This window comes from Cetorhinus maximus, chromosome 7, assembly GCF_964194155.1.
Source record: "Cetorhinus maximus chromosome 7, sCetMax3.hap1.1, whole genome shotgun sequence".
NCBI lineage: Eukaryota > Metazoa > Chordata > Chondrichthyes > Lamniformes > Cetorhinidae > Cetorhinus > Cetorhinus maximus.
Window position 1 is genome coordinate 14824527 of NC_135885.1, and position 9549 is coordinate 14834075.

The following is a 9549-nucleotide window of genomic DNA, read 5'->3' on the forward strand; positions in this document are numbered from 1 at the left end:
TCAGGAGGTGAGCTACTTGTCGCAGGATTCCTAGCCTCTGGACTGCCCTTGTAGCCACAGTATTTATATGGCTAATTCAGTTCAGTTTCTAGTCAATGGTAACCCCCAGGATGTTGATAGTGGGGATTCAGCATTGGCAATGCCATTGAATGTCAAGGGCTGGTGGTTAGATTCTCTCTTGTTGGAGATGGTCATTTCCTGACACCTGTGTGGCGCCAATGTTACTTGCCATTTGTCAACCCAAGCCTGGATATTGCCCAGCTCTTGCTGCATTTGGACGTGGACTGCTTCAGTATCTGAGGAGTTGTGAATGGTGCCGAACACTGTGCAATCATCAGTGAACATCCCCACTTCTTACCTCATGTTAAAGAGAAGGTCATTGGTGAAGCAGCTGAAGATGGTTGGGCCTAGGACACTACTCTGAGGAGCTCCTGCAGTGATGTCCTGGAATTGAGATGATTGACCTCCAACAACCACAACCTCCTTCCTTTATGCTAGGAATGACTCCAACCAGCGGAGAGTTTTCCCCCTGATTCCCATTGACATCAGTCTTGCGAGGGCTCCTTGATGCCACACTTGGTCAAATGCTGACTTGATGTCAAGGGCATAAGCGCTGCATTGACCCTCATGGCCGAGCACACTGCCTCCTCCATTGAGAGAGTGATGACTCTCATGGAGATTCAGCTCCAGGAACAGAATCAGGTGTTCCTGAGGTTGTGCTCGGACCTGCAAGCCCTCACGCAGGCACTGACCTGAGGTGGCCAGTGTCCATATGGGAGATGGATGAGGCACCCAGTATCCCAGCTAGGTGCCTGTCCATCAATGGCGAGCAGGGAGGCCCAAAGTGACCTCATTTTGGTGCATGAGCTACTTGTTGTCTCTGCGGGCTTCTCACAGGGCGCCCGGGATGAGGGCAACAGCTCCTCCGACCCTCTGCCAGTGACCATGTCACCTAATGAGGCTGCGATGACTGGGGAGATGACAGTCATGGCACTAGCCGTTCACTCCTAAGTGGAGGCAGCACAGGCTCCACTGGCCAGAGGACAACCGCCAAGGTCATCAAGGCTAACAAGACAGCAGAGTAAGCAGGCTGCCTTCAATACTGCTGCCAGCGAGGGGGGGGCACCAAGGCGCACTTGCGAATGTAAGTTTAAGGCACCATGACCACAAGACGAACTGGTCACGAATGATCTTCTGTTGTTTAATGTTTTGTTTACGTTCACTGGTCTGGCAATGAAGACCAGAGAAAGTTATGTTAATTTCTTTGGAATGTCAAAATGAGATCTATTTTGTTTTTGTCGTAATGTCCTGAGTGTGCTTCAGCACTTTTGTTTTTGGTGCAGGGTACGCCAGTATGTAACGCCGGACGTGAGTGGCTCTAAAATTTACTGCACAGGACTGAGTGGACTTTGGGTTTAAATGAAAGGGTCATTTCAGACATCTGGGATGGAGGCAGCAGCCTTGGCATGAGGTGGAAGCGGCCTAGACCAGCTGAAGGAGCATTGGATTTTTTTTAAAATTCATTCATGGGATGTGGGTATCCTGGGTCATTTATTGCCCCTGTTCAGAATACATTCAAGAGTCAACCACACTGCTATGGGTCTGCAATCAGCCAGATAAGGGCAGTAGATTTCCCACTCAAGGGAATTCATGAACCAGACAGATTTTAACAACAATCCACTAATGGTTTCATGGTCATTATTAGACTTTTAATTCCAGCTTTTTATAGAATTCAAATTCTACTATCTGCTCGTGGCAGGATTTGAACCCAGGTCCCCAGAGCATTATACTGGGCCACTGGATTATTAGTGCAGCAACAGTACCACTACACCATCCCTGCTGTCCCTGCCTCCCTGCAGGATACAAAGGTTTGCCTCCACGCCCTCAGCATTCTCCTCACCGGGCTCCTCTTCTAACTCACTGCTGGATTCATCCTCTGTGGCCTGTGCTGCGTCAAGATCCTCTTCATCCAGTGGGTCCCCCCTTGCCAGTGCCAGATTGTGGAGAGTGCAGCATGCAACCACTATCAGTGACATCCACACTGGGGGGTATTGTAGTGCTCCCCCTGAACGGTCCAGGCATCGGAAACGCATCTTCAAAAGACCTATGATCCTCTCTATCACCACCCTTGTGGAGGCATGACTGCTATTAAAACGCTGCTCTGCCTCTGTTCTTGGGTGACCAAAAGCTGTGGGGAGAGGCAGTGGCATAGCAGTATTGTATCTGGATTGGTAATTCAGAGACCCAGTGTAATTCTGTGCGTACCTGGGTTCAAACCCCACGATGGCAGATAGTGGAAATTGAGTTTAATGAAAAAAATTCTGGAATTGAAACCATTGCTGTAAAAACCCATCTGGTTCACTAATGCCCTTTAGGAAGGAAGTCTACCATCCTTGCCTTGTCTGGTCTGGCCACATGTGACTCCAGACACACAGCAATATGGTTGACTCTTAAATGCCCCCTAAACAAGGGCAATTGGGGATGGGCAATAAATGCTGGCCTAGCCAGTGACACCTACATCCCAAGAATGAATTATTCAAAAAATAAGCCACCTTTCGTGCAGATAGCCCTTGTCACCCAGCAGCCATTCATCCAGTCGGGCTGAAGGATTGAATAGCCTTGGCACCCGGGAGAGTCCGATGATATAAATGTCATGGGAGCTGCCAGGGTACTGTGCACAGACTTGCAGCATCTTCATCTTTCATCACAAACTATCTGGACGTTCACCAAGTGGAATCCCTTCCTGTTAACAAAGGCATTTGGCTAAACCGGAGCCTTGATGGCCACATGCACACAACCAATGGCACCCTGGATGCAGGGGAACCCAGGAGCCTCTGGCTTGCTCAGCCTGGCTGGCCTCGTCCGCATGGAAATGAATAAATGTCATTACCCACCTGAACAAAGCTTCTGTCACCAGCTTGACGCAAGTGTGGACAGCTGATTGGGAGACTCCACAAAGATCACCCACTTACCCCGAGAAAGAGCCGGAGACATAGAAGTTGACGTCCACCATGACCTTCATATCCACCCACACAGTCGGAGCTGATCTCAGGCCCAATCATCTGACAAATGGAGGTCAGAGACTCTCTAGAGAGGCGGAGCCTCCTTCGTTATTGGACCTCAGTCATATTGTGGTAGCTGCATCGCTGCCTGTAAACACTGCAGCAGGAGAGTGGGGTCTTCTCTGGCCCCTTCCACCTTGGACTACCTGCTGGCCCTGCATCGGTTGTGCCTGCACCTCTTTCCCCACAGGTCGCTCCTCTGGAAATTGCACTGAGGCCCATGTCCTCCTCTCCCTTCTGCCCCTCTCTTCCTCCTCTGAGGAGCTGCCTCTAGCGGAGACCACAATCCCCATTACCAGGATTATGGAAGGCTGTCTGATATCTGGAAGGGTCCACACGGTCAAAATCCTCCAGGGGCCTTGGGGGCGACAATGACTCCTGGAATGAAGTCTTGAAATGCTAAGAATGAAGCTCAGAACAGAGATGAAGCTTTCATGTTCAAATAAGCAACCAACAGCAAACTATCTCCTAAACTCCTCACTACTCACACTGGGAGCGCTGCTGAACATTTTTTATCCTGCCCTCGGATGAGACTTTGCAAAAATGTGGTCTTCCCGCCTGCCCATTTTGCCCCTGCGATGAGCGCGAATTCGCACAGGCAACGTTCAATTGGGTTCAATTGGGTTTTCCGTGGCCTTTTAATTGATGGTGGAGGCAGCTCCGACACCCGCGTGCGCCTGCTGACCTAAAGGCTGAGGGTGTGTGGGATGATGGCGGGACACTCGCTCGACATCTTCTCGCGCTATTTTACGCCCAATCGGGTCGGATGCGCGCCCGCCCGCGACGCATAAAATTCTGCCCATGGTCAATTGACATCAGCCATGATGCAACAATAGGCAGAAATAATGGGTTGCTACACAAAGTAGCAAATGGAGTGTACAGTTGATCGCATAACATCTGATGTATTATTTAAACCGGCAACAGAGTGATGCTTTGTAACACCACAAAATAAACATACAATACAAGGTCTAATAACCATGCTGTACCCCATTTATTACACTCCACATTATCCATTAGAATCTCCGAGGGCAGTGAGATATTTTGGTAGAGGTTGACACCAAGAGGAGTTCATAGTTCAGACTGGGCGATTTAGGGCTCTGAAAGGTTTCCTGAGAATTGGCTGTTTGAGGTGGAGACCGATGGAAGTTATGGTTTCAGGAAAGGAGACCAACGCCTTTGGGTTGGCAAACCCAGTGAGAGTCAGGCTGCGAGGTTCTTTGTTGGAGTTGGGAATTGGGGTTTGGTGATGAAAGGAAGACCGGGCTGTGAGAATTGTGAGGCTACAAAAAGATATAGATAGTTTAGGTGAATGGGTAAAGATCTGGCCAATGGAGTATACTGTGGGCAAAAATTATTGGTTTAAAAATATGGGATTACCCATTTAAAACAGGGATGAGGCAAATTTTTTTCTCTCAGAGGATCTTGAATCTTTGGAACTCTCTTCCTGAAAAAGAGGTGGAAGCAGAGTCTTTGAATATTTTTAAGGCAGAGGTGGATAGATTCTTGGTAAGCAAGTGGGTGATAGGTTATCGGGGGTAGGTGGGATGCAGATTTCAGGTAACTATCAGATCAGCCATGATCTTATTAAATGGCAGGGCAGGTATGAGGGGCTGAATGTCCTACTCCTGCTCCTTGTTCATATGTTTGTAAGTAATTTTGTGGGCGCCAAGTCTGAAGTTGGTGAAATGAATGGAGCCAGAGCTTGAATTGGGGAGTCCCAAGTGCAGTTGGTCAGTCGGGTGGGAGGTCAGTAGGAGTTGAAGTTGTCAAGTCAGGTGTCCAAAATGAATCAGGGATTTGGTGTGAATAGATCAATGGGTGTTGAGCATTTGGGTGAGAACACCAATGGGAGTCAGGGATTTGGGTCTGAAGACAAAGAGAGTTGGAGGCTGCCAGAATTTATTTTCAAATATAATTTTAAATAAAGCAAAAGCTCAAGATGTTTGTCAGAAACCTTTTGAAATAAGATTTAGAGACCCTTAGGGCATAATTTTACACCAGCGCGATTTTACACTCCCGCTGAAGTCAATTGACTTTTGAACAGCTTGCTGCATTTTACAGCCCCTCCCCCGCATGACAGGGCCGTAAAATTCCAACCTTAATTATTTTTATTCTTTCATGGGATCTTACTGCTGCCGGTAATGCCAGCATTGGTTGCCCATCCCTAATTGCCCTTGTGAAGGTGATGGTGAGCCACTTTCTTGAACCGCTGCAGTCCATGTAATGTAGGTACACCCACTGTACTGTTAGGGAGGAAGCTCCAGGAATTTGACTCAGTGACAGTGAAGGAACGATGCTATAGTTCCAAGTCAGGATCATGTGTGGTTTGGAGGGGTACTTACAAAGGGTAGTGTTCCTATGTGTAAGCTGCTTTTGTCCTTTTAGGTGGTAGAGGGTGCGAGTTTGGAAGGTGCCACCTAAGAAACCTTGGTGAGTTGCTGCAGACCATTTTGCATATGGTACACACTGCTGTCACATTGTGTTGGTGATGGAGTGAGTGAATGTTTGTGCAGGGAGTGCCAATCAAATGGGCTGCTATTTCCTGCATGGTGTTGAGCTTCTCGAGTGTTGTTGGAGTTGCACTCACCCAGGCAAGTGGGGAGTATTCCATCACACTCCTGACTTGAGATTTGTGGATGGTGCACAGGCTTCAGAGAGTCACAAGGTGAATCGCTTGCCTCAGAATAGCCAGCCTCTGATCTGCTTTTGTAGCCACAGTAATAATGGCCATTAAGTTTAGTTTCAATGGTAATCCTCCAGGATGTTGATAACTGGGGATTCGGTGATAGTAGTGCCAGTGAATGTCAAGTGTAGATGGTTAGATTCTCTCCTTGGAGCTGGCCATTGCCTGGCACTTGTGTTGCATGAATGTTATTTGCCACTTATCAGCCCAAGCCTGAATGTTGTCCAGGTTTTGCAGCATAGGGACATGGACTGCTTCAGTATCTCAGAAGTTGAGGATGGTGCTGAACATTGCGCAATCATCAATGAACCTCCATGCTTCAAGGCTTATGGTGGAAAGAAGGTCAGTGATGAAGCAGCTGAAGATGGTTGGGCCTTGGCCAATACCCTGAGAAACTATCCTGGATAAAGGCTATAATGAGGCCAGGACCGAGTCACCCTGACAGAACCCAAACTGAGTATCAGTGAGCAGATAATTGCTGTGTAAGTGCCGCTTGATAGTACTGTCAATGACGCCTACCATCACTTTGTTGATGATTGAGAATAGAATGATAGGCTGGTAATTGGCCGGATTGGAGTTGTCCTGCCTTTTCTGGACAGGACATACATGGGCAATTTTCCATGTTATCGGGTTGATGCCAGTGTTGTAGCTTGGCTAGGGGTGCAGCTGGCTCTGGAGCACAAGCCTTCAGTACTACTGGCCGAATGTTTTCAGGTCCCATAAGCTTTGCAGTATCCAGCACCTTCAGTCATTTCTCAAAACCATGTGAAGTGAATTGAATTGGCTGAAGACTGGCATCTGAGATGCTGAGTCCCTCAGAAGAAGGTCAAAATGGATCATTCACATGGCACTTCTGGCTGAAGACGGTAGCAAATGCTTCAGCCTTGTCTTTTTCACTGATGTGCTGGGCTCCCCCAACATTATGGATGGGGATATTTGTCGATCCTCCTCCTCCACTAGTGAGTTGTTTAATTGTCCACCACCATTCACGACTGGATGTGACAGGACCGTAAAGCTTTGACCTGATCCATTGGTTGTGGCAACACTTAGCTCTGTCTATTGCATGGAGCCACTCTGTTTGTCATTCAAGTAGCCCTATGTTGTACCTTCACAGCTCGACATCTCATTTTTAGGTATGCCTGGTGCTGCTCCTGGCATGCCCTCCTGCACTGTTTTTTGAACCAGGATTGTTCTGCCGGCTTGATGGTGATGGTAGAGTGGAGGATAGGCCGGGCCATGAGGTTAAAGATTGTGGTTGAGTACAATTCTGCTGCTGCTAATGGTCCACAGCGCCTTACAGATGCCTGGTTTTGAGCTGCTGGATCTGTTCTGAATCTAACCCATTTAGCGCAGTGATAGTGCCACACAACACCAGGAAGGTTATGCTTAGTGTAAAAACAGGACTGCTTCTGCAAAAGGACTTTGCGGTGGTCATTCCTACCAACACTGTCATGGACAGATGCATCTGTGACAGATAGATTGGTGAAGACAAGATCTAGTAGGATTCTCCCTCTTGTTGGTTCCCTCACCACCTGCCGCAGACTCAGTCCAGCATTTATCTCCTTTAGGGCTTGGCCAGCTCGGTCAGTACTGGTGCTACGAGCCACTCTTAATGATGGATATCGAAGTCCCCCACCCACAGTACATTATGTGCCCTTGCATCCCTCAGTGCTTCCTCTAAGTGGTGTTCAACATGGTGGAGTACTGATTCTTCAGCTGACGGGGGGTGAGGGGTGGTGGGGTCGTGGTAGGTTGCAATCATAGGACATTTCCTTACCCTTACCCATGTTTGACCTGATGCCATGAGACTTCATGGAGCCTGGAGTCAATGTTGAGGACTCCCACAGCAACTCCCTCCCGACTGTACCATTATGTGCTGCCTCTAATGCTTCTGTCCTACTAGTGGGACAGGACATACCCAGGGATGGCGATGGAGGTGTCTGGGACATTGGCTTTGTGGAATGATTTGGTGAGTATGACTATGCCAGGCTGTTGCTTGACTAGTCCGTGGGACAGCTCTCCCAATTTTGGTACAAGCCCCCAGATGTTAGTAAAAAGGACTTTGAAGGGCTGGCAGGGCAGGGCAGAGCGCACCATCATCATTTCTGGTGGTCTATCCGGTTTAATTACTTTTTGGCTTTTCTGTCACAGATTGGCACTACTGAGTGAGAGTTCTGAGGCCATTTCAAAGGACAGTTAAGAGCCAACCACATTGCTGGATTTTTTTTTATTATTCATTGGATTTGGGCTTCGCTGGCTCGACCAGCATTTATTACCCATCTCTAATTGCCTTTCAGAGGGCATTTTGGAGTCAACCACATTGCTGTGGGTCTGGAGTCATATGTAGGCCAGGCCAGACCAGACCAGGTAAGTACAGCAGTTTCCTTCCCTAAAGGGCATTAATGAACCAGATGGGTTTTTACAACAATTGACAATGGTTATCGTTAGACTTTTAATTCCAGGAAAGAATTTCGGGGTCGGCGAGCAGGGGCATAAAAAGACGCACGGTGACATCGGGCGGGCGTCCTTACGTCACCGCATGTCATTTAGCTTGTCAGTTTGGTGGGCAGCAGCCGAATCAGCTGTGCGCCCGCCGAACTGTCAAAGGCCTATTAAGGCCATTAAGAAAGTAATTAAAGTTGTTAAGAAAGCTGCCCGTCCAACCTTAAGGTTGGCGCCGGGCAGGCGAAGAGCCCAGGCGGCCTTCACATTTTTTATGAAATCTCATTCACGGGCGGGATGAGATTTCATGAAGGGTTTGTTAATTAAATAAAAGCTTTTGAAAAAAGCAATGGACATGTCCCAGCTCATGTGACAGTTTCACATGAGGGGGTCATGTCCTTAATTTATTTTTACTTTTCTTCAGTGTTTCATAAGTGAAAGTTGCGTGACACTATCACTGTGCTACATGGGTTAGATTCAGAACAGACTCAGCAGCCCAAAACTGGGCATCTATGATTCCTGCACTCTTTCACACACAGGCCCCGAATCAGGGAACCGCACCCCCCCACTCCACCCGCACAGGGAGAGCACAGCCCTTCCAGATGTGTGTCACGCTGGGCAGGCCTTAATTAGCCCGGGGGCAGCACAGCCCCGATCAGGTTTGCGCCCACCCCCACAAAATCCCCGCCGACAGCGGGCATTTCAGCCCCAAATATTCATTGAATTCAAATTCCACCACCTGCTGTGGCAGGTTTAAAACCCCAGTCCCCTGATCATTACCCTCTGGATTACTTAGTCTAGCAACAATGCCACTACACTGTCGCCTCCCTATCTGGAGTCACGTGTAGGCCAGAGCAGGTAAGGACGGCAGATTTCCTTCTCTAAAGCACTCAACCGTAAAATTCCCAGCCTCTGGTCTGGTTAATCCACATCACAGTCCAGCTTGCTGTCTTCTTCACAAGAATTCCCCATATGCCCTTTCCAGCAGAGGTCTTTAGATCATGGATAGGATCAGGAACCTTGGCTGACGTTTCACCTTCTCAGCCTTAAGAGGACTGTGACTTCCCAACTATCATCTTGGCCAAAACCAGCTAACGTGTACCAAACTGCCGCTTCTAAGCTCGGGATCTTCCTGCTCTCTGTGCGTTAGTTTTACGCTGAGTAGCGCCATTGATTTCCTGAGGCAGTGGGTGGCCTGACAACTGTTCTTGGGAGCCAAACGAAGGGAATGGAATGGAAAGGAGCGGTGAAGACTAGGTGATGAATGAAACTTTAATGTAACTGTAATGAAACCGCAAAATGGGTGTGTGCACTGTATGCAATTACCCTGAGGGAGAACCCAAGGGGCTAAAGTCCATGTTC